Genomic DNA, 25,635 nt, shown 5'->3' on the forward strand with positions numbered 1-25,635 from the left:
CTGTAGAGTATTAATTTTCTCTATAGACCTAATGTACGAGGTACCTATGTATAGTATAGTTTTACCTCGTGTTTCATTTTTTTTTTTTTTTTTTTTTTTGTATACGTTGGAGATTTCCTCTTTTCATCTCCCTCTCCGCTTTGCTTCATCGTTCAAGTGACACGCGTCTGGTGTATTTCTAATTTTCTCGAACGTAGAAAAAAAAATGGTGGTTTATTAAATAGCTCGAATAGTGTTCAATATTATAGACAACTGTAGGTGCACTTGATGTTTTTGAATTTAAAAAAGAAAAAAAAATATGCTGTATTACACATCGTCTGCGTGCGATGACACAAAATGCTAATAAATGTAGGCGAATGTACTCGATATCGAGTACTTCGTACTTACATTTATGCAATGACTTCATTTGTAAATTTTTAATGCAAATTATGTAGGTATTAGGTAGCTCATTGATGAGAATTTTTTTATTCACTTTGATCATGAAATCAAGTGCTTGTCGATAGTGGTCTCTTTTCCTTTGTAGAAACTTTGGAAGCCTTCTACGAGAATTAATTCGTTTTTTTTTTTCGTATTCGAATAATGCAGAGTTTTACTTTGAGTTGAATAATTAGATAATAAATATACTAAAGTATTACTGATTTGCCCAAGTTCAATTTTAATAATGCATGGGCTGCTTTTTGGAGAAGTCGTTGCATTAAATTATAAAAATTATTATTGGCTATGTTTTTGGTACCTATCTCAATTTTTTTTCAAGAAATGAATAATTGTATGATCATCCTATAATGATGAAATTGAACCTCTCCTTATACCAGATGCAACAAGACTTTTAAAAAGAAAAAAAATTCTTTGAATTAATTTAGAGATTTTATACAATTAATACTATGCTATAAATGTTTTCTTTTCAACAGTAAAAGCATTAAATAAAGTGCACCGGGGTAAGTCCAAATTACTACTCTAGTGCCCAGATGTTTGCACATTCCAAACCACTACCCAGCAGTGACTTGAGTGCACTACTCCTTCTTCACCATGGCATGAAAATTTTTGGAATTCAGTTCTATTTCACATGTTTTTTGGTTCAATATTGTATTTTGTTGTTGTTTTGAATTTGTTTTCAAATACAGATTTTCTATCTTTTAGTTTTTTGAAAGTTGAGTCTGTTCCGACTTACCTCAAATTGTGGTAAGTCAGAACACTTTCTATTTTATTCCACTGAGTGAAAGCTACTGTGTCAATTGCGCTAAAATTTTTACCATAAGTAAAGAACCCTTATAGGAACCTACATAATAAATTTGAGCCATATTGGTTCATTTGTAGGAGAGTAACAGCCAGTCAAAGTTGAAATTGTGAAAAATACATTCTGGCTTACCCCGGTCAGGAAGACAATGAAAAAAAATTCGGATTTTTGAATGCAGCACACCTGAAAAATGTGCCATGAGGTGTCAAAAAATGATCCCCAAAGTTTCATCCCTATAAGTTGTTTTTAACCCGTCGTGCCTCAGGGGCCCCAAAGTTTTTAATTTAACGCCCGAGCACGACCTTACAAGTCTCACAGCAACACGTGGTTGAGAAATCGTTGAATACGCACTACATGTATGAGTACAAAGTTCAGTAGAGTAAGGATACATTGTATTTTTTTTTGATAATTTTTTTTTTGTCACAAGCCAACTCCAAAACAGTTTTTAACCCTTTCTGCTGGGACAGCATATCGATGGCTTGGTATAAAAACCTCGTAAGTCCAGGTTTTTTCGAAAATGCTTTTTTTGTGGTTTCTTTAGTTAAAAAAAAACGAGGAATCCGAATTTGAAAACCTCGTAAGTCTAAAAGGCATCCTAATGCTCTAATTGGCGAAAATACAACATTAAAAAACACGTAAGTCCGACATACGAGGTAAGTACAAGAATTTCATCAATTGTAAATTTGAAAACCTCATAAGCCCTTGTTAAAAACCACGTAAGTCGTACGTAAGTACGATGAAAATCTCATATGTCATCTCTAGAAACCTTGTATGTCCTTTCAAAACTCTTTAATGAACTAATTATAGGTATTTGATCAACCTATAAAATATCATCAGGCCATACCATTAAGACCTCTACAATATAATAATGCAATCTAAAACTGAAAATAACAAGGTATGAATGTTTTAAATGTTTTTTTATTATCCTGAAAAATGTAGGATTTTGGACTTATGTGGTATTTATACCAAGCCATAGATATGTCCCAGCAACTTTGAACAATTCTGCTGGGAACTTCTGGGACACATTTTTTTTTGGAGGACTGGGTCCCATCAGTAGAGTAAAGTGTCAGGAATCGATTGAGACCACTCTAAATTTTTTTGCTCGTGTTATAGCAACACTGTGAATTATTTTTTTCCGCAAAAACGTGTTTTTCAGTAAAAATGTGAAATCTGAGCAACTAGTTGGTAGTAATTAAAAATTTATTGCAAATGCAGGGAGTGATTGTGCCCAGCAATGAATTTATATTTGAAAATATATTATGTAGAATAAGCTACATTTTAGTATAAAAAAAATTAATTTTGATTAATTTTTGAGGGAGCAAATTCAAAAACAAAAACGTAAATAAGTTTTATTCAATAATTTTTTGATATTTTTGAGCTGTTTTGGGTGTTATTTTTTCAAGAAATTGAAAAAAGGCCAATTTCAGTCTGTCAGGAATGTTTTTCTGCATATTATGCCAAAATTTCATCTAATTTGATGCATTACTCGCAGAGAAATCCTCTGTCAAAGGAAATTGATGCCTCAATTTTGGTAAAATTTTATAAAAAATGTCAATTTTGTGAAATTTCAAGATTTTATTAGCAAGAGTGTGTTTTTTTGAAATTTTTTCTCATTTGCATCCAAAATACAATTTTTTCACGTGACTTTTTGCATACTGGTATGATATTATTGGTATCATCCCTCTTGTCCCAGCAATTTTTGCAAATTTTAAGCACTGATGGGACACATGTCGTCTCAGGACAAATTTTCAAAGTCCACGGCTGGGACATACGGGTTCTCACCTCAATATCTTGAGTGTGAGTTGAGGAAAAAATCTGAAACAAACTTATGTTGCTTAGAGATGCCCAAGGAACGATTTAATGTAAAAAAAATTGGGGGTGGGATGCAAAACCAATATTCGGCGCGAAAGGGTTAAATGATATTTTCTACAAAAAACACAATTTTTAAATTTTATTCCGCTGTGGAAAAAAATTGATCTATTAACGCAAATCCGTTCTCGTTGTGCGTTTCTCTATACCAAAAGGTTACATATGATATAAAATTCACTTCTTATGCATATTAAATATTTCTTCACTCACCATCCATGTCCATTGTCCAATGGTCATCATTTACCTGATACCCTAGCTAGAAACTATTTCCAATTTCCATTGAATGAAGATGACTTTGTTCATGAAAACCAGATTTTCATATGGTAATTAATGGCCATCGGACACGGACAGCAAGTGAAAAAATATTGAATAAGCATAATAAGTGAATTTTTAAAAGCCAAAGCCACTCAAAAGCTTTATAATTTTTATCAGAAGCTAAAAGTGAAAAACTAAGCTTTATTTTTTGGCTTCCCGTCTCTCTGCCAAATTGGCTGGAAATAGCGAAATCCGTAAATGGTCAATTTTGAATTTTCAAAAATTCACCAAAAATCAAAAAATCAATTTGAGCAGCTGAAATTTTGATCATGTTGGTTTTAAACCATGCTATTTCCAAAAATAACAGTCCTGTTCGAATTGGAGGAGGACATCTCTCAATTTATAGGGTTTTTTCTTCGGAAGAGTGCAAACAGATGCTGAAAGTTCAACCAATCCTGAGATGTAAATCCGAAGTTTTTTCTTGGTAAGTATACCTGTTTTTTTCCAAATCTGTGACTGGACTTTCTCTAACCCTTCCTCTCCCCTCCCCTCCTCCTCTCCAACCACCCTTTCCTAAAATTGTGACAATCGATACGATAAAAACACCAGATATCCTTTCCACTCTGCCTTTTAAAATCCACTACTATATTTCGATTTCAACACGTTTCATTACATTTTGAAACAAAAAAAAGAAGGCCAAGCAAGCATCCACTGCGAAAATTCCCATCCCGAATGAAGAAAATTCCAACACGAGGGCTATATACGTAGACGTACCTACAAAGTGGAAAATGAAAACGAGCAGAAAAACAACGTCGACCACCGGGCTAACCACAATGAGTGGCAGCTATAGCGAAAAGTTGAAAAGTTTGCGTGTTTGTATGCGATTCCCAAATGGCACAGAGGCTCTACCCATTTAGAAGGCATCTCCATTCGGGTTAATTTATCTCGGCATTCTCTAGCACCGGAATTCAAACCAACTCACTGACCATACACTCGTGCTATCAAAAACGCAGACAAACAATATGGAAAGCTCGAAAGCTCCAACCGAAAAAAAAACCAACACCACCGATGGCCAAGTCGAATGGGCAAAATGGGCAAAAAAAAACAATTTTATTACTCGGTTTTCAAAGTAAATTTCCGATCGTGAGTTACGTGCGCCGGATAAATTGCCAGCCTTAACAACAATCAAGAGGAATATTCGACGTGAGAATTCGCCTCACTCTAAGACGCGGAAAATCGTCGAGAAGAATTTAAAAAAAGAAACCGGAGAGAGTGCGAAAAAGAAAGCCTTAAAAAAAAGCAAGAAAAAGGTAATACAGCCCTATAGATGGAATGATGCGGCGAATACTCGAGCTAAAATAGACGCTGGGGGCATACTGACAGCTTTTCGCCAAGCTTTATTTTCAAACTCGTCCGAATTTCATTTACTATTGATGAAGATTTCACGAGGCTCCCGGGTATTTTTAAAGCGGCCAATTCGACCGCAAAAAGTGCGCCGCAAACGTTCGGCCAAAGCGACGAGCGCCGTCTCGAAATGATGAAAATAGAAAATTCACGCTTAACGATCCGATTTACGAAATTAAATTGCAACGTCCGAGAATATATATACACTTTTTCTCGGTATTAAATTTTTTTCTCGCAGATTCGACACGATGCGAATGCGATGGAAAGACGATAGATATTTTCCTTAGATTTTTAGCTCTGGGGTGTGCGCGTGTTTTTTTTTTCAAGTCGAGAACGTTATTAAAGCTTGAGGTATAAGTCGAGTTTTCAAGCTCGAATGTAAATGGATGAAGAGAACGTGTGACCAGGACGCAAATTGTTAGCGTTAAACTGACGTTCGTTGAGTTTAAATTCACTTATCTATACTTATACTGCTGCTTTCAAGTCGATGGGGTTTCAAATGGTAAGCTCGATGAGAGAAATATCGCACTATAGAAACGTGAATTTTTCGATTTTAAAAGCGATCTTTTCAAAATATCAATCAAAAAATGTACGACAGGTAGAAAAATGAATTTCCATTTTGACAACTTTTAAGCGTTTGTAAGTTTGAAATTCAAACAGCGATAACGTTAAAATTACGAGTAGATTGAAAATTTTTAATTTTTTTTTTTTCAGAACCGAACAAAACTAAATAGAAATGCAAATTTCAGATGCCGGAATTGATTTTTAGATTTTTTAGTCCGGCATATGACAATAGGAGTAATTGCACTCCCCCCCCCCACTGATCATCCGGGACAACTTTTTTCTTAAATTGGACATCCTAAGGAACATTTCAAAGCAAACTTGCCCAAAAAAAAGTTGACCTTACTTACAAAATGGCGGCCATTTTGATTGACAGCTGCCAGCCGAAATCGCAGATTTTGCGTTTCAACATAGGACTTGGACGAAATTTTTCAAACCTTACAAAGATAGATCGAAAGATCATGCAAAAATTCATCACCTGTCAAAATTTCAAGTGCTAAAGTGCGTTTTTAGATTTTTGGTGAATTTTTGAAAATCCAATTTAGGCCAAAGATGAGGGGAAAAATCAAAATTTTACCAAATTGACCAAGAAAGCTGAAATTTGGGATATCCGGTATTTTCGATATGCCAAATCGACTGGAAACGGTTTCAACCCGTTTTGAGCAGTTCTGGAGCCTCCAGCAGATTTTTGAAACTCGAAATTCCCACAAAATTTCATCAGTTGGAGTTGTAAAGCTGAAATTTATTCTAAAAACTAATTTAAATACTCTACGAAGTACTGCAAGTGAATTTTAAGTCATTTTGGAGCCTCCGGCGACTTCTTGAAAATTCCTGAAGCCTCCAGCATATTTTTGAAACTTTAAATTTTCACAAAATTTCATCAAACGCAGATGGAAAGCTTAAATTTACTCCACACTCCAATTTTAACACCCTCTGAAGACGACTTCAGGTGGGTTCAAGTCATTTTAGAGCATCCAGCGACTTTTTTGAAAATTACTGGAGCCTCCAGTAGATTTTTGAAACTTGAAATTTCCCAAAAATTTTATCAAACTGAGATGGAGAGTCGAAATTTATTCTGCAAACTAATTTCAATACGCTACGAAGTTGACTGCTGGTAGATTTCAAGTCGTTTTGGAGCCTCCAGCGACTTTTTGAAAGGTTGAATGGTGATTTTTTAGAAAATTGAAATTTCCTAAAAGTAGCTGGAAGCTTCAAAACCATTTGAAACCACCATGTAGTCTACGAAGTAAATTTCAGCTTGCCAACTCCATTTGATAAATTAATGTTGCGGGAATTTCAAGATTCAAAAATCTACTGGAGGCTCCAGAAATGTTCAAAAAAGTCGCTGGATGCTCTAAAATGACTTGAACCCACCTGAAGTCGTCTTCAGAGGGTGTTAAAATTGGAGTGTGGAGTAAATTTAAGCTTTCCATCTCCGTTTAATGAAATTTTGTGAAAATTTAAAGTTTCAAAAATATGCTGGAGGCTTCAGGAATTTTCAAGAAGTCGCCGGAGGCTCCAAAATGACTTAAAATTCACTTGCAGTACTTCGTAGAGTATTTAAATTAGTTTGCAGAATAAATTTCAGCTTTACAACTCCAACTGATGAAATTTTGTGGGAATTTCGAGTTTCAAAAATCTGCTGGAGGCTCCAGAACTGCTCAAAACAGGTTGAAACCGGTTCCAGTCAATTTGGCATATCGAAAATACGGGATTTCCCAAATTTCAGCTTTCTTGGTCAATTTGGTAAAATTTTGATTTTACCCCTCATTTTTGGCCTAAATTGGATTTTCAAAAATTCTCCAAAAATCGAAAAACGCACTTTAGCACTTGAAATTTTCACAGGTGATGAATTTTTGCATGATCTTTCGATCTACCAATGTAAGGGTTGAAAAAATTCGTTCAAGTCCTATTTTGAAACGCAAAATTTTCGATTTCGGCTGACCTGTCAATCAAAATGGCCGCCATTTTGTAAGTAAGGCCAACTTTTTTTTTGGGCAAATTTGCTTTGAAATGTTCCTTAGGATGTCCCCTTTAAGAAAAAAGTTGTCCCGGAAGATCGGCGGGGAGGGGGAGGTGCAATTACTCCTATTGTCATATGCCGGACTATTTATAATTTTAAAAATTAACATCCAAAGTAGTGATTGGAGGAGTAAAATGACACCAGATGCTTGCATAGATGGTCCCAAAATTGATCTATGTTGACTTTTTGGGTCTCCAGCTCTAATTTTGATTTCAGTTCTGGCATTGGCGAAGCATAAGAGTAAAGAATTGGTGTTAAATTTCGCGATAATTTCTCAGCAAAATTACGACTGAGGCACATTCTTGTTAGTCTTCGAACACACAGCATGCTATATTGACGACGAGTAGGAAACCAGCAGCCTTTACATCTCGTGTACATGGGGATGTGTTTCTTGTTTTAACAACTATTTATGGAGTTTATGAACCGTTCTTAAGACTATTAAACCACGTTATAAAATCAACTAGGTGTAAACGACCCTCGCTTAAGAATATGACAAACTGCAAGACAGGCACGCAACCTCGCAAGCTGTTTTGCAGCATATACCTAATAGCCTACGAGAAAGGAATCCAAGCCACGATATAGGTGATCATTCTAACACATACAAAGATACGGCTACATAGGTACAAATTGAGTCTACATGTTTTTATTCGAACAAGAACCTACCTAGAAAACGTCATCTCGAATGCACCTCAGGTACATAAATGTAAATTTCAATAAAAATCTACCTATTTGTGTATACTCTTAGTATATAAAAATTAATCGCAATAAAATTGGCGCGAATAAAAGACGAGTTAATTAAATTCTGACACAGCTCGTAATAAAAAAAAAACTCTGCCCAGTCCGCCTGAAAAAGTAATATATGCAAATTGAAAATATTATTACAACCGCTGTAATAATGGTTGCTGTGGCGGAGACGGTGCATTTTTATTACGATTCTTATAAATAGAGTACCTGGGTACTTGTCATTCGAGGTCCTTGGCCCCCTTGTATACGTATAGTCGTATAGTATAGGTATGCATGTGCTCGAGAAGTATCATACCATAAGAAACTAGATCGTATTTACAGTTTTCGAATCACTGTTCTTTTTTTTTCGTTCTTTTTTCTAAAATGAATAACGATATGGTCGGATTATGCGCGTTTAATTCAATAGAAAGATATTTTATTCGTTAACAATACTTACGGGATACGCTAGATAGCGAGATCCCAACACAGTAAAGTATAAACATATCGGCGGATCAGAGATTTCATATTTCATTCTTCTGCCTCTTCACTCTCTTCTGCTTGGACTTACTTACTCGCTATACATACCTATACGCCACATACATTTATCTATGTGTGCTGTACAGTGTACACCGAGTATTGAAATAATATTACATTATTCATGGGTATAACCTATCGACCAAATGAATTATTTACTTTTTACTTTTGAAACCTTTTCTTGATTTTTTATTCTCAATACTTCACTTATACTCGTATGTACCCACTGCTAGTTTATCAGCGCGAATGATTTTCATCGTTCAATGAGCTCAAAACAGTGTCTTTATGGTGCTGTGTAGTGTGTAGGTAGAAGAGAATAAGGTGCACTACCTACCTGTGCTGTGTAAACCTAACCCTTTACCTCTTTTCCGGTAAATAATCTTCATCCTTCTAAACGACGACAACACGGTCGCATTTCTCTCGTCCGTGTGTATCGCGTTAAACGCTTCGTTAACTTTTTATTATCTTTATTCGATTATCCGTTTTTTTTTTCGTCTTATTTATTTATTAAATTAAGCTTCTATCCGTGAACAGATGATGACTGAAGAGAGTTCCGATTACTGAAACACGAGCTATACTTATAATTGACGAGACGGGTTTTACGATCGATCGTTTTGACTGGGTCATCATATAATTTACCATCGTATAGAGTAATTACTGTTATGGAGGAATTTTCCAGCGAACCTTTGGAATGCTATATGTACCTATTGATGTGAATATGATACGTGTACTTAGATTCGTGTTTTTTGCCTATCACCTCGGTTTAAGTGAGAATATTATTAAATGCTGACGAAAAGTGTCCGATTTCATGTGATCATTTTCTTCTATTCCAGCTTATAGAATGGGAACCTGTGTTAAAAAATGAGTGAATTTTCATGTTTATAAAACCAGCGTCATTTAAACGTTAACGATTCACTTTATTTGATTGCTTCATGGTGTGATATCCATTTACCACCTCGAAGCCAAAATCCTCGAGGCACATAAAATGATCAAACTCGATCGGATTAGCGATGGGTTATCATTTTTCAAAGTGAAGTTTATCAAGATGGATCAAGGTGTTACCAATCTTCAGAATTGAAGGAGGAAACTCACAGTTTGAGTTCTGAGAAAACAAAACACAACCTAAAACGATTTCTTACCATGGTGGAGTCTAAAAGAAAGCAAAATGGTTGTGCGTCTCCAAATTTTTGAATGTCACAAAAATTTGACCAATTCGAGAATTTTTGATTGATGGATTGAAACAGATACGTCAGGATGTCCTAGCTCTCATTTCTGAACATGATTTTCCCTGACTCTTCCAGGTTTCCTAGACCAATTTCTCCAATTTTCCAGACCCTTAAAAAATGAATTACACGTGAGATCAGGTTGGGAGGGGGGGTGTGGGGGTGTCAAATATATTTGAACATCATGAGCGCCAAATATCGTTAATTGGTCTACATTCTACAAGTTGTGCTCTTTTTTTCAAGCACAACTGTGTGCTCAATAGGGTGACCCTTATTTAACTTGATGGAAATTTTTTTTGTTTTTTAGTGGGGGCTCCTACCCCTTAGTTTGGTGCCACTCCGTGAGAAAGTAACGCATTAAAAATTTGAGCTCAATCGATGGTATCAAAATTTTTAAAAAGGGAGTGATTCTGTTTTGAAAAACATTTTATTAATATTTCGCATTTTTCTGGTTTAAGCATTATTTTTGTAATTTTTCGGTTCAATTTATTCTATTTTCTAAAGTTGTAAAAGAGCATGTTAAAATGGCCCGAGCGGAGCTAGGGCAAAAGCTTTTGAAAATTTATAATTCGAAAAATAGAACGACTTCGTAAAGAAATAAATTTTTTTAACGTCAACATTTTTTTACGAAAAAAGTGACTTTCAGTAGGTAACCTAAAAAGTTCAAAAAAGTATCCAAAAAGTAACCAAAAAAGTAACAAAACATGGGCAATACATTTTAATGCGGAAAAAAATCATTAAAAAAATCAGAACTTTTCGTTTTTAATCAAAATCTAATAATAAAATTCGATAGAAACGTGTTTAATTTCAGCAAAAAGCAAGGAATTTTAAAAATTACTGCTAAAACAGACCTTTTTTTAGTTTTTGCCAAAAAAAGTTGAATCACAAATCACAAATATTTTGCATCTTTCAGATTGAAAAAAAAAACGAATTTTTTGGCAATTTTGGGCCAAAAATTGAGAATTTTTGCAATTTCTGGCAACAATTACGAGACTTAAGACAATTGCTAAAAAAAACAGTTTTTAGGACTTTCTGGCGAAAAAACGTCACATTAGATAGTTTTCGGATGCAAAAAACTTCACAGTTTTTAGCAATTTTTCACAAAACAAATTTTAAAAAAAATTCTTGGTAATTTAGGCTAAAAGGGAAACTTTTATGCTGTTTTTGACAGAAAACGAGACTTCAACAGTAATTTTAGTAAAAGACGGGGCTTCTAAGCCATTTTTAGCAAAAAAGCAAAACATTTTAAGAAATTTGCTGAAAAATGAAATTTTTTAAGGACACCCAGTATTTTGATTAGAAACATTAGAGACTTGAAATGGGACGAGAAAGAGGATTCAAATGCTGATTAATTTAAAAAATTTGTATTTTTAGAACTTCGCAGAATCCAATTATCAAGCTGAAAAAAATTCAATTCGCTTGAAAATGAACAAAGTAGGTAGGTACTAATTTATCAAATTTCAAGTCATTTCAGATTTTTTTACTTCCTACAAACTCGCCAATGTTCCTAAACTCCTTTACTTTTGAAGTGACCCTTATTTTGAAGTTTCATTTTTTTTCACATCCACCTCACCTGAAGTTGTTGGATTTTATGAGAAAGTTATTACCTGTTTTTTGATTTCATTCGCAACAAGGGAGGTAACGTGACTGGCAGAGAAATTTTTGAACTGGAGAAAACTATACATAAATTGAAAGAAAAAACATCAAGCAAAATTTAAGGTGCCAAAGTGCATTTTTGAATTTTACATTTTTGAAAATATTTGGACTAAAAATGTAAAAAAAATCAGAATGTTTACTAAATTGGCATAGTAAGCTGAAATTTAATATACTGACCCACCAAACTTATTGTAAACGGTTTCAAACCATTTTGAGCATTGAAATCTGGTTTTAAAAAAATCATACTCGTCGTTCTCATTGAAAAATGTTTATCAGTTAGATTTAATGAAACCCCAGGAGGAAAAACTTGTGCCCGATCAGGTCTGCACATTCTACTTCTAATAAAACTCTTATTCAATCAGATGTGGTTACACCAAATTGGATCTGAGGAATATCCGTATCTAATCAGGCCTGAACAGGTTTAATTCTATTAAAATTTTGATCTGGTTATGGATCTAGTCAGGTCAAATTAAATCTAGGAAATGTTCGAATCCGATCAGATCAGATCCAGTTATTTTCCACATCAAATATTTTCACTATTTTCACTTCTTTGACAAGGTTGAGACAATTTTCCAACACTTTAAAGAACATTTCTCATTCCTCATGGGCTCCAAATAGACTGGAAATATTGAAATTTGAGTGTTTTTTTTTTCAATTTCTGGGCTAAAATAATAGATAGGTACCCTGGTTAAACACCAAAAAATTGACAAAAACCTCCCCCCCCCTCCTCAAAAAATTCAATGATTCAGTAATACTCGATCTCAAACCCATTTGTGGCCACCCCCGAGGCAAATTTCCGCATAAATAACCGCGCATTAGTCAGATATGCGCAGTTAATGACCGAAAACACGTCGAAATACAAATCTTACACGACAACGAAAGATATCCTCAGATAATTAATGACGCTGCTGCGACGCGAAGTTGACTATTTGAGAAGTGAAATACGTTCAGTTATGTACGTGGTAAAAGTGTCAAATGAGCAACTTCCAAGCAGGCACATAAACCACATAGAATACCGGCGAGAATAGTTAATTAGGAAGATTTCTCCATCCTAACGCAAACACTTGAGACAGTTCCAATATTTTTATGACGATCTTTAGGCATCGATTGAGCGATGAATTTGGTGAAGAGCAAGTTCTAGTGCATGGTGCTAATCGCATTATTCGAGTCTCACAGAATAGGAATGAAATACTCGAGATGCAGTGCAGTGCACAGAGAAATATGCTGAGATACACTAACATCATCAGCATCATACAGTTGGAGAAATGGTAGGTAGTATGTATTTTTATCAGACGGTGGTAACGTTTAAATAAACATGCTCTAGGTACAATTTGCATGGACGTTAATGTTAGTTCTACTCAACTATACGGCACCTACTCTTTATACAAACCACGAAGAAGGTACATACGTACATAACAATAACAACAACTATCTGTACAGTGCACGAAGGTATTCCATTCCAGAGTATGCGAGAACACACAGACACGCTGCTGAAGAGAAAATAACGCCATGGAGCAAAGGAGCGAGACAGAGATAGAGGAGAAAAAACACACCATCGTGTTAATACTAAACTATACGACTTGCCAACTCCCACAGCAATCGTTAGAAATAAATCTAATCGAGCACGTTTACAAGTACTACATACTACATCGCGCCAGAGTTCACGTAACCAAATAATTCGAGCAGAGATGGGAGATGAAGAGGATCCGAAATACGAGTACCTACATATAAGTGTTATATGTAGGTATAGGTGTACATGCGATACATACGTTTTACTTGCACATATATCTGCGTCTAGTTAAATAAATGATTCGATATCTATACCGAGAGGTATAAATGTCTCGCGCACGTCGTTAATTAATAAAATTCCGCGCCAGACCGATTAAATAAGGTAATAAGAAAACTCGCACATCCAGTTCGAAGTCAGTCTCGCATGTCTTACTCGTATAACATACACGACGAGTGCCTGGGCAAAAAAACTGCCAGAGGATAAATCATGGCTATGGATGCTGGATGAAGCTAGAAGTACCAATAGCTGGTATATGAGACGATGGTACGTGTAAAACGGACATTTGTCCGAGAAAACCGCATCTATGTGTTATGGTCATGCATATTACTTGTCTGGTGATCGTGAGCTGCACATATATGTACCAATATATTGCCTTTTTTCCTCTACCTAGGTATTCGAGTACATGCATCGGATTCAAGAACCAAGAAGAGACAGTATTAAGAGTTGAAAATTAGATCGTGTTGCGTGCATTAACATCACCTTACGTCCAACTGCAGACGAGACTAGATACCAGATAAGCGTTGTGTAGCTTCATCTCATACGTATTTATATTACGAGTACGATACCTATAAGCTCATCGTGTGCTGTATTCTTAAATTAAGTGAAACTTATATCTTGGGCTTTATACTTTACTCGCATCAGCAACGCAGCCAATGTGACCATCTTAGAAAACTCGACTAGTCTTTCTTTGGTACTCTATACCCATCACATCTTATACCTACTCCTATCTGCGGCAACATCTTCGTGCCATAACCAAAACAAAACCCCCGACTGAGTTTCTTAACGAAGATGGAACACGAACGTTATAATGGATTGATTAATGATGCGAACGACTCAAGCATCGGAAAAGTACTCTTGAAATTCTCTATCACAGATAAACACCGTATAAATCGACATTCAAATGGAATTGATTTTAGCCCTTTACCATACTACCTGGGTACTTATACTTAAACCGTTCCATTATGCATGGTACCTTTCTACGTGGAGGAAATATTATTGATCGGCGATTACTCATAAGTTCGATGAGATGCTCAATTCAATCGCGGTCGTTGACGGATTACTAATGAGATTTGGCTGAAGGATTTTTGATAGGGAAATAATTTCGTATGTACCTACATGATTTTGTTTTGTAAGGGAGAATGATTGGATCTGATCAGGTCTCTCAGGCTTCTGGTCTGATCAGATCGAACTGTATCCAAAAAATGTTTTAAACAAAGCTAATCAAGTAAGTATAATCAGATCTGGTCATTTTTTTCTAGAGCCAACATGACTTAATTTGCACAGAAAAACGCACATCAAGTCTCAGATTTTAAAAATTTAAAGACCAGGCGCTACCATATTCAACTGATCTTGATCCTCATGGAAATACGAATGGATCTGATCAGATCAAATTGGATCTTAAGAATGTCCAAATCGGATCTCATCTGAACCATGCTGTCTGATCACATTAACATCCCTCCGATCAAAATTTCGATCTCACCAGATAGGTCGAATCAGATTCATGAAATTCCAGTGATTGTACTCAAATTTTTCTCAAAAAAAGTAACTTTAGTAACCAAAAAAGCTGGAAAAAGTAACCAAAAAGTAACTAAAAAGTAACCAAAAAAATGACCAAAAAAATAGAGGTGAGGTGGCCGAAAAACTCTGACCCATACAAAACTACTACATTTTATTTTCAGAGGTGTGATGAAGCGATATGTGGGGGGGGGCTGAAATTCTCTCAACTTTTCACGCTAGATTTTCCCAACTTTTACTCTACCACTCCCCCCCCCACCCAACAACAAGATTTTTCCAAATAATTGGTCAGATATTGATTAGATTATGTTTTTGGAATTTGTCGAGCTGATTTTTCCATTTTCGGAAATGTTTGAAAATTGTAGCAGCAGAATTCATATCTGCCCGAGCGAAGCGAGAGCGAAAGTTGCGAAAAATTTATGATTCGAAACATAAAACAACCTCATTTTTAAGCAAGAAGTTGATTTTCAAGGCTTCAAAACTTTCAAATTTTAAAAGTTTTCAGAAAATTACATATACCTAGGTACCTATTTGTTATTCGTAAAAATATGAGTAAAAGCCCGGACGAAGCGAGAGTGAAAGCTGCGAAAATTGATAATATGAGACGTAAAACAACGTCACAATTCCTGATGATGTAAGTAAAAAGTTGATTTTCTTGGCTTCAAAATTTTCAATTTTTCAGGAGATTTATTACGTATACTTATTCATAGAAATATGAATAAAAGCCCAAGCGAAGCGAGGGCAAAAGCTTTTGAAAATTCACAATTCCTGAGAGGTAAAACAGCATCATTTTTGATGAAAAGAAAAAAAATTCTGGGTAAAATTTTGAAGAAAAAAAAGGAAATTTGTGAAAAAACTCGGAAAAAGTAACTTTTAGTAACCAAAATTTTAAAAAAGTAACCAATTAGTAACTTGGTTACTTAAAAAGTAACCGAGTACAATCCCTGAAATTCCTGATCTGATCAGATTTGGTCGGATTCGATCATTTTTCATCCGGATCAAATCAGATCTACTCACAATCAGTTATGGCGAATTTTCAAATCTGATCTGAATCAATCCCCTCCCCAATACTTCAGTGGGCCAGACAAAATACTTCCTGCTAGTACTTATTTTGCATATTTTGCAGAAACAAATTGAAAAAAAACACACCTCCGCAAAACACGGATTTATTTCGGTGAAAAATAGCGATGGCTAAATATCGCCAAATGTATTCCAGTTTTAATGTGGAGGTCCTGATGAAATCCCAGTAATCCCACAAGGGAATCTCAAAATACAAGTACTCAGTAACCGATTTGATCCATTTTTTTTTAAAAGTAAGAGGACCTCTAGGGTAGTCCACTACGAAATTTGTAGCTGTCCAATTGCAAAACTACGGGTCCTATACAGCTAGGTGTTCACAGGTCTCAAAATATAGATTTTTTTGTACAATTTCACCCACTAAAAAAAATAAAAATTGTGTCTAAAACAGTAAAATACTAATTCCGAGAAGGCGTCGAAAAGTCATAGGGTCCATTAAGTGTTTTCTTGGGCCCAAAAATACCAAAAAATTGCCGAAAAATGATCAAAAAATGCAATTGTAGAGCTATAACTTGAGAATCGTCTTTTCTAGTCACAAGTCTAATTTCCCGGAGTTTGGGCGTGGCTTTGAGTCTGTGCATCTAAAAGTATATTTTTTGAGGGCCAAAATTTTCAAAAATTGACCAAAACTGATCGAAAAATGTGATTGGGCAGCTACAACTTTGGAAATCATCAGTTCTAGATGCAGGTCTTGTTTTCTAGAGTTTGGGCGCGATTTCAAGTCTGTGCATCCAAAAGGATATTTTTGAGACCCAAAAATTTCAAAAAACTACACAAAAACTACCACAAAATGAGATTGAGCTGCTACAACTTTGGAACTCGTCTTTTCTAAACACAAGTCTTGTTTTCTGGAGTTTAAGCGTGATTTCGAGTCTGTACATCAAAAAGGGTATTTTTAGGGCCCAACATTTTCAAAAAATTGACCAAAAATGGTCGAAAAATATGATTAGGCAGCTACAACTCTTTGAATCGTCTTTTCCAGTCACAAGTGTTGTTTTCTGGTATTTGGACGTGATTTTGAGTCTACACATCCAAAATAGTATTTTTTTGGACCCGAAATAAAATTGTCAAAAAATTGACCAAAAATGGCTGAAAAAATAATGATTGGGCAGCAACAATAATTTCAAAACTGGAAAATACGATTCCCAAAGTTTTAGTTGCTCAGTCGCATTTCCGACTACTTTATGAAAATTTTTCGAATAAACCTAAACTGATTTTTCAATTTTTCAAATCGAGCAGGTGAGTACATTTTCTAGTGCATGGGTAAAAATGAAAATAGTCCAAACTAATCAATCTCTTAAGATCTTTCTGTGTTTTCAGCCAATCTAAACCTTCCAACGAGATTTTAATTTTCACCCTCCTAAATTCTGCCAAATCCGTCCAAATTCATTCGGAAAAATGAAATTTGAGATTTTTCAACACACTTTTTCAAAAAAGAAACTAAAATTCTCATTGCTCAAGTCAAGTGGTCTCTTGGGAGTATTTTTTGTCACGAATCCTTCAAAATAGTGGCTCAGCTTTCAACACTATATTATGTTGCTATGGCTGTTGTGTTCGTTGATTTGATCAAAAAAAGATAAATTTAATACGTTACTCTGATCGAATATCCATCTATAAAATCATTGTTAGCGCAAACAGTTTATAAAAGATGGAATATTACAACGTGCATACATGGCACATACTGCCTAGGTATTCTCATCGTTAAAACGTGTAACGCTACTTTGTGTGATTTTTTTTTTTAATCTGATGAATTGATGAAAAAGATGAGAAGAGAATGTATCTAGTTAACGCGTTTATTGTACGCTCCTCGTCTGGGTTATTTCTTTGGTCGAGATTTTTTGACACTATCACGTACACTATTTTCATAAGTACGCAAGCTTATTTTATTTTTACAATTTTCTATCGAATTCCTTCCCATTATGATGGTTATTATAGTACATATAGGTATATCTTTTATAATAATTGTATTCTTTATAGTTGGAAAATAAGGTATTGTTGTATACAGGCGTCCGATGTAGTGGTCGGAATATGTGATATGTGTGTGTGTAATGTAAGCGAAACACATACGAGCTCCGGAGACTCGGTGTACATAAAGTAATTTCACGATCAAAATGAACTCAGATGCTTGGACCATGGTCTCGAGTCTAAGAGTAGTCACCGTGAAAGCGATCTATATACAACGAGGTTCGAATAGATTTTAATGGAAATTTTTCCTTTATCTATCTACAATGTCATCGAATGAAGAAACAAAGAGGTTAACGTGCGTCTTGTGTGACATGTGAGAATATGTGCTCTGTGCCCCATTCTATAAAGCACATCTCGTCCGCTGATAATGGCGCTTATACACGATACAGGAATTTTATTTCGTCGCGCGAACACGAGGTATTTTCCAATATCCAGGGTTGTTGAGACAATTTATGGAAGATTTTGCCAGCAGATATCGACGAGAAGAAATAAAATTTATCGAAGGTACCATCATCCTATAGCACCTACGAGCGATAAACGTTTTCGGTTTTTTTCCAATTTAAATACCTAATTCGACGGATTTAAAAACGTTCTGATAAAGGAATTTCAAGCCGCAGCAGCGGGCCTGCGTTCAAACTTTATTAGCTTATTTTTTGGCACCGATTTTTATCAACACATAAGACACACGCGTTAATCATTAAAAAATTATTATTTTCAAGAACCAAACGCCGAGCTGAGCTTTTCTCAGCCATAAATTACAAGGCAATAAAAAACTTCCTGTATTGACTCGCGACGATCGTCAAAACAACATCGAGTCCTAAATGCTCATATTTTATGTAAGTGAGCTGGGAGCTGGGAGCTGCGCAACGTGACGGCCGAGCAAAAAATCTGCTCGCACGTCTGGCTGGCTGAGCTGAGGCTGATGCTGATTGCGAGTAATAAAGCAAAAAGCTCCGCATGTGCATGTGTTACTCTGTTAGGTACACGTACAATGCAACCGTAGACTATACATTATACTTATAGACACTATACACCGAGACTTGCAGAGTTTAGTGGTGTTAATTAAAATGCGTCAATGTATTGTCATATATGCAGATTTTTTCACGCCGTTAAACCCTTTTGTGTGTTAGAACAAAGGAAGAAAAACAACAGATAATAGGGGCGCCATTTTCGCACTAAACGAGAAACGTTAAGGCACGAAAAACCATCTTCCGATGGAGTACTTTTGCTTGTGGAAATTTTCAAGCGAGAAAAATTACTGCAAATCTCCACCAACACCATATAGATAGACCTATCTCATCTCTTTCCGCATCTAGCAGTTTGGTATCCAAAAAAAAATATAGGTATGCTTTCAACATTTTAATAAAGGGCATTGTAACTCGACATAAAGAACATGATTCAGGTAGACACCTCGAAATATGATTAAATCGTCTTACTCATAATAATCTTATTCTATTTTCATTCGAGCAGATCAAAAAAATTTCCCAGTCAGGTTTCGTGGATGTTTTTTGCTTTCAATTATAATGAAATTTTGTAAGCTCTGCAGGATTTTTTTCAATTAGGTAATTGATTTTCCAAAAGTTACCAGCAGCTCAGCAAAAATAACCAAATTACCAGTAATTTATCAAAATTTACCAAAAATTACCAAATTAGCAGAACTTTAATAAAAATTACCAAACCTACCAGTACTTCATCAAAAATTACGAAATTACCATTAACTCATCTAAAATTATCAAATTACCAGTGATTTACCAAAAATTACTAAATTAGCAGAACTTTAATAAAAAAATTTCAAATTAAAAGTAGCAATATTTTTCCAAAACTTTCCAAATCAAAAACAATTTACCATAAATTACCAAATTACCAGTAATTTACCAAAATAGCACCAAATTAGTAATTGCTCATAAATTACCATATTACCATTAATTTACAAAAAATGACCAAATTACCAGTAATTTACCAAAAAAAGTATCAAATTACCTGTAATTGACTAAAAATTACTAAATTACTACTAAGTAGTCATTTTCCAAAAATTACCAGTAATCTATCAAAAATTAACAGTAATTTACCAAAAAAAAAAAACAGTAATTTACCAAAACAAAACAGTAATTTACCAGAAATTACCAGTAATTTACCAGTAATTTACCAGTAATTGCCAGTAATTTACCAGAAATTACCATTACCAGTAATTTACCAGAAATTACCATTACCAGTAATTTACCAGAAATTACCAGTAATTTACCAAAAATTACCAGTAATTTACCAAAAATTACCAGTAATTTACCAAAAATTACCAGTAATTTACCAAAAATTACCAGTAATTTACCAGAAATTACCAGTAATTTACCAGAAATTACCAAGAATTACCAGTAATTTACCAAAAATTACCAGTAATTCACCAAAAATTACCAATAATTTACCAAAAATTACCAGTAATTTACCAAAAATTACCAGTAATTTACCAAAAATTACCAGTAATTTACCAGAAATTACCAGTAATTTACCAGAAATTACCAAGAATTACCAGTAATTTACCAAAAATTACCAGTAATTCACCAAAAATTACCAATAATTTACCAAAAATTACCAGTAATTTACCAAACATTGCCAGTAATTTACCAAAGATCACCAGTAATTTACCAAAAATTACCAAAAAATTACCAGTAATTTACCCAGAATTACCAGTAGTTAACCAAACAGGAACTGGACAAAATTTTTCAAATTTTTTTTAGACGCCTGGCCAAAATTTTGTTCTATTTACGATTGAAAGTCAGAGGAGAGTGAAAAGAACTATAAAGTGGCACAACTGATTAGAAAGCAATATATGGGGTGGGTAGGGGGTCGTGAAATATAATGCAATGATCAATGAACCTTCCAAAAACAATCAAGCACGTGCATATAGTATTCACTCTAATCAATAATGTTTACATCCTTCATACAATTTGATGCGTGCAATGTGCAGTTTGTAGATGTTTTAAAGTATGTGGTAAAACTTTTGCGAGCAACTTATAAAATGTAAATGTTACACGGCGACAGGCTGCTGCCATGCTATTATTGCTTCTCTTCTTGACAGTGTGGACGTGGACGAGGTAGCCCCATGACAAATTGTTCGCGACTCCATTGCCACTACAATATGCTAGGCGCACTACACACACAGCCTACATACCTACAAGTATTATATATTGAATTTACACGAATACCAGCAACACTGTTTAAATGTAGAGGTAAAGGTACCTACGCGTCATTCTGCTATGTGTAATATGTAACTATATACCGATCTAATAATAGGAATATGTACGCGAGTACATTTTATGATTGCTTTTTTCCCTGCCCTTCTTCACCTCTCTCGTCACCACGCACACCTCGTTGTTTGCGAGTAATTTCAGCTCGTATCCGAAACAAACGTTATTTCGATGGCTGAAGAGGTTTTTCCTTTCTGTAATTTTTTTTTCGCTTCTTTTTTTACCCAATACACTTACTTACACTCGTTCACCCAACTAGTATATCTACATGTAGGCCTATACACTATACAGGCAGTTTCGTCCATGTATGTACTTGTATGTTAAAATATACGTACTATTATATGCTATCGTTTAAACAGGAAATTAAATTTTTCGTTGCGGTAAAATCTGGAGATGGATGGCGGTATACAGCTGCGTATAAATATGTATAAGTAACGTCGCTCAAGTATGTGACAGTATCCTTAAGGCGTTTAGAATTTATATGCGGGTGGGTTGTAGCATTGCGTGAATAGTTAAGATAGGTGTACCACTGTACCAGCGTTGTTTTCAGAAAAACTAATCATATTGGCGGAGTTTTCGAGAAAAAATACGCACCTAATTATCTGATTTAAAAATACATATTTTATTCAACACTGAATTTTACTCAAGTCTTACAAAATTTAATCAAAATCAGCGGACATGTACTGTTACTTTACACAACTTCATGGGGGAAAAAGATTGGACCTGATCACATCAGATCAAGAAAGGGACCATACTTGATCCTACCTAATAGAGATAAAATCCAATCAACCCGAAAGTAATCAAATCTGATCAGATCATTTTACAGAAGTTTCATTAATTTTTGGTGATTTTCAATGCTTGTGAACAATTTTTGCCCAATTTTACTGAAATTTCATCAGTTTTTGATAATTTTTTCACACACGTTCATCCCTTCAACATTTGTAAAACAAATGGATATAACACTATTTTCATAATTTTTTCCAGTTTCTATTTTTTTCAACACAAAAATTTGATTCCACCTCGCAACTGTTTGAAAAAAATACCTTCAATCATACTCGCCATTTTACATGACAAGAGTGTAACAGCAACGGATACAATTAAACGAGTTGCATTCATAGCTGCACGTGAAACATGGCGCCGCCGGGTCGTGTTCTCTTCGTCATCCAGAACGCTGGACGAGAGGACGACAAAAAAATCTTAATGAGATGTACACCTTTTGAAACGGTTAATGCGCTTGTTAACACCCGAGACAAACTTGAAAAAGAGTTAAACGACCATGTGTAGGTTCACAGTCGTGATCTAAACTTAGGCGGTAATGTCGCGCCATCGATTTTTCAAAATCTCTATTCCTCGTCAGACGACATCAACGCGCCGTGTAATTAAAAACAACGAGATGGGTCGAGATAAATTGATCGAGTATTTCTCTCTCAACGTTTATTACATAGGAGTGTCGTCGAAATAAAAAAATAAATATAAATAAACAAACTAGAAATTCTTCTAGACTGACAGAGGTATAGGTATACTTAATCAGATCGAACATAATGAATCTTTTTTTTCTATTTTGTTTATAGCAACACGAAGGTAGAAAGAATCGAAGATCGATGGGATGAGGACACTTAATAATTAGATTGGGTACGTCTGTTGGAGAAATATTGGCACAGGAGTGTTCGGAAAATCGTTTTAATTGGATTGTTTGTATACTCGTAGATGTGGCATGGAGGGGAATTGTTAACCTATTATAATCAATGGTAGAGTGTTGTTTGCTGTTTATCACCTATTTTGAAATTGTCTCCTAGAATGGTTGGAGGTGGAAGGAAATCGAATGTGAAATGTTGACGATGACAAAATATTCCACTCAATATTAGTCCGACATATGACAATAGGAGCAATTGCACCCCCCCCCCCCGCCAATCCTCCGGAACAACTTTTTTCTTAAAGGGGACATCCTGAGGAATATTTTAAAGCAAACTTTCCCAAAAAAAGTTGGCCTTACTTACAAAATGGCGGCCATTTTGATTGACGTGTCAGCCGAAATCGCAGATATTGCGTTCCAACATAGGACTTGCACAACATTTTTCAAACCTTACAGAGGTAGATCGAAAGATCATGCAAAAATTTATCACCTGTCAAAATTCCAAGTGCTAAAGTGCGTTTTTCGATTTTTGGTGAATTTTTGAAAATCGAATTTAGGCCAAAAATGAGGGAAAAAATCAAAATGTTACCAAATTGACCACGAAAGCTGAAAATTGGGATATACCCTATTTTCAACATACCAAATCGATTGGAAACGGTTTCAACCTGTTTTGAGCAGTTCTGGAGCCTCCAGCAGATTTTTGAAACTCGAAATTCCCACAAAATTTCATCAATGGAGTTGTAAAGCTGAAATCTATTCTAAAAACTAATTTCAATACTCTACCAACTGCAGATGGATTTCAAGTCCTTTTTGAGCCTCCAGCGACTTTTATGGAAATCACTGGAGCCTCCAGTAGATGTTTGAAACTTGAAATTTCTCCAAAATTTCATCAAACTGAGATGGAGAGTCGAAATTCATTTGCAAACTAATTTCAATACGCTAAGAAGTTGACTGCTGATGGATTTCAAGTCGTTTTGGAGCCTCCAGCGACTTTTTGAAAAGTTGTATGGCATTTTTTTGGAAAATTGAAATTTCCTAAAAGTAGCTGGAAGCTTCAAAACCATTTGAAACCACCATGTAGTCTACGAAGTAAATTTCAGCTTGCCAAATCCATTTGATAAATTAATGTTGCGGGAATTTCAAGTTTCAAAAATCTACTGGAGCCTCCAGTAATTTTCAAAAAAGTCGCTGGAGACTCTAAAATAACTTGAACCCACCTGAAGTCGTCTTCAGAGGGTGTTAAAATTGGAGTGTGGAGTAAATTTCAGCTTTCCATCTCCATTTGATGAAATTTTGAGAAAATTTAAAGTTTCAAAAATCTGCTGGAGGCTTCAGGGATTTTCAAAAAGCCGCTTGAGGCTCCAAAACGACTTGAAATTCACCAGCAGTACTTCGTAGCGTATTGAAATTAGTTTTTAGAATAAATTTTAGCTTTACAACTCCATTGATGAAATTTTGTGGGAATTTCGAGTTTCAAAAATCTGCTGGAGGCTCCAGAACTGCTCAAAACAGGTCGAAACCGTTTCCAATCGATTTGGCATGTCGAAAATAGAGTATATTCCAATATTCAGCTTTCTTGGTCAATTTGGTAACATTTTGATTTTTTCCCTCATTTTTGGCCTGAATTCGATTTTCAAAAATTCACCAAAAATCGAAAAACGCACTTTAGCACTTGAAATTTTGACAGGTGATAAATTTTTGCATGATCTTTCGATCTACCTTTGTAAAGTTTGAAAAATTTTGTGCAAGTGCTATGTTGAAACGCAAAATCTGCGATTTCGGCTGACACGTCAATCAAAATGGCCGCCATTTTGTAAGTAAGGCCAATTTTTTTTTGGGCAAGTTTGCTTTAAAATGTTCCTTAGGATGTCCCCTTTAAGAAAAAAGTTGTCCCGGAAGATCGGTGGGGGAGGGGGTGCAATTAATCCCATTGTCATATGTCGGACTATATCGAAAATTGTCCAATTTAAAAGAATTAAATTAACTGTTTGATGCATTTTTCATTCTTGCCACTTTTTGATCAGGAATTCCCAGGAGAAAATGATCGGATCTGATCAGGTCTGGGCAGATCTACTTAGATCGACAGAATTTTCGAATCTGATCTGTTCTGATCAAGATCACATTCATTCAAGTCTCGTCAGATTTCAGCCCCCCCCCCCCCAGAAATTCATCAGATCTGGGTTTCAAACAAAACATTCAGAAAAATATATGAATTTTAGCACCTGAAATTTTGGTTATGGAGCTTTTTTTAGGACACGTTCAGAGCTCTTTCGATCTGGCTCGGTTTCACTCAAATTAGAGAGCGAGAGTTCGAAAGGTTCTCTCACCAAATTGGATCAGACCTTTCCTGTACCTTCCTATCCCAATTTCTACCATTTTCTCTTAAAATTTGGACCAGAAGACTTTTTGAGGATGAATCAAAAGTATCTTTAGCTCTCTTTTTTGTACGTAGTACTCATCTAAGTATTTTCAGCACACAACAATAATAAATAATCAACTCACGTTTAGCATCATCTTTATAATCGTGGGCGACTGTCCGGTGCAAAAGGTTAATATCATTTGCAATTTGAAATCTGATCCGAGAACTTCTGTAACAAACAAATGAAAAACAAAACCACATTAATGTCATATTACTTGTATAATACGTAGGAGTATGTACCAACAGAATTATTCGTTCAAAATGTCACGTTCATAATACGGCTAGACTATGTCTCACTTACGTATTCGTATACTTATAAGAAAAGAAAAAAATCGATAAAACGTACGTGTTACTCACAAGACTCTACACTTTTATACACAGAAATAGGTAAGTAATAATTGTAAAGTTATAAGCCGAGAAACCTCAGAAACGATTACTATGCCGAGGAAGTTTTTTCGGCGACAAGCTAACGAATTAATTCATACACATGTTTCTCGTTTCATTGATTATTCT

General features: G+C 35.1%; 1 protein-coding gene across 4 annotated transcripts in view; it reads right to left on the reverse strand.

The window, feature by feature from the left end:
- Positions 1–25,635, reverse strand: part of fz2 (frizzled 2) — a 131,358-nt gene that overhangs the window by 6,385 nt on the left and 99,338 nt on the right. For all 4 annotated transcript variants that reach the window (XM_065347979.1, XM_065347978.1, XM_065347981.1 and 1 more), the window contains exon 2: positions 25,206–25,291. The gene's annotated coding sequence lies outside the window, so the exon portion shown is untranslated. The remainder of the gene's footprint in view (positions 1–25,205; positions 25,292–25,635) is intronic.

The sequence above is a fragment of the Planococcus citri genome, chromosome 2, assembly GCF_950023065.1.
Source record: "Planococcus citri chromosome 2, ihPlaCitr1.1, whole genome shotgun sequence".
In the NCBI taxonomy this organism is placed as follows: Eukaryota; Metazoa; Arthropoda; class Insecta; order Hemiptera; family Pseudococcidae; genus Planococcus; species Planococcus citri.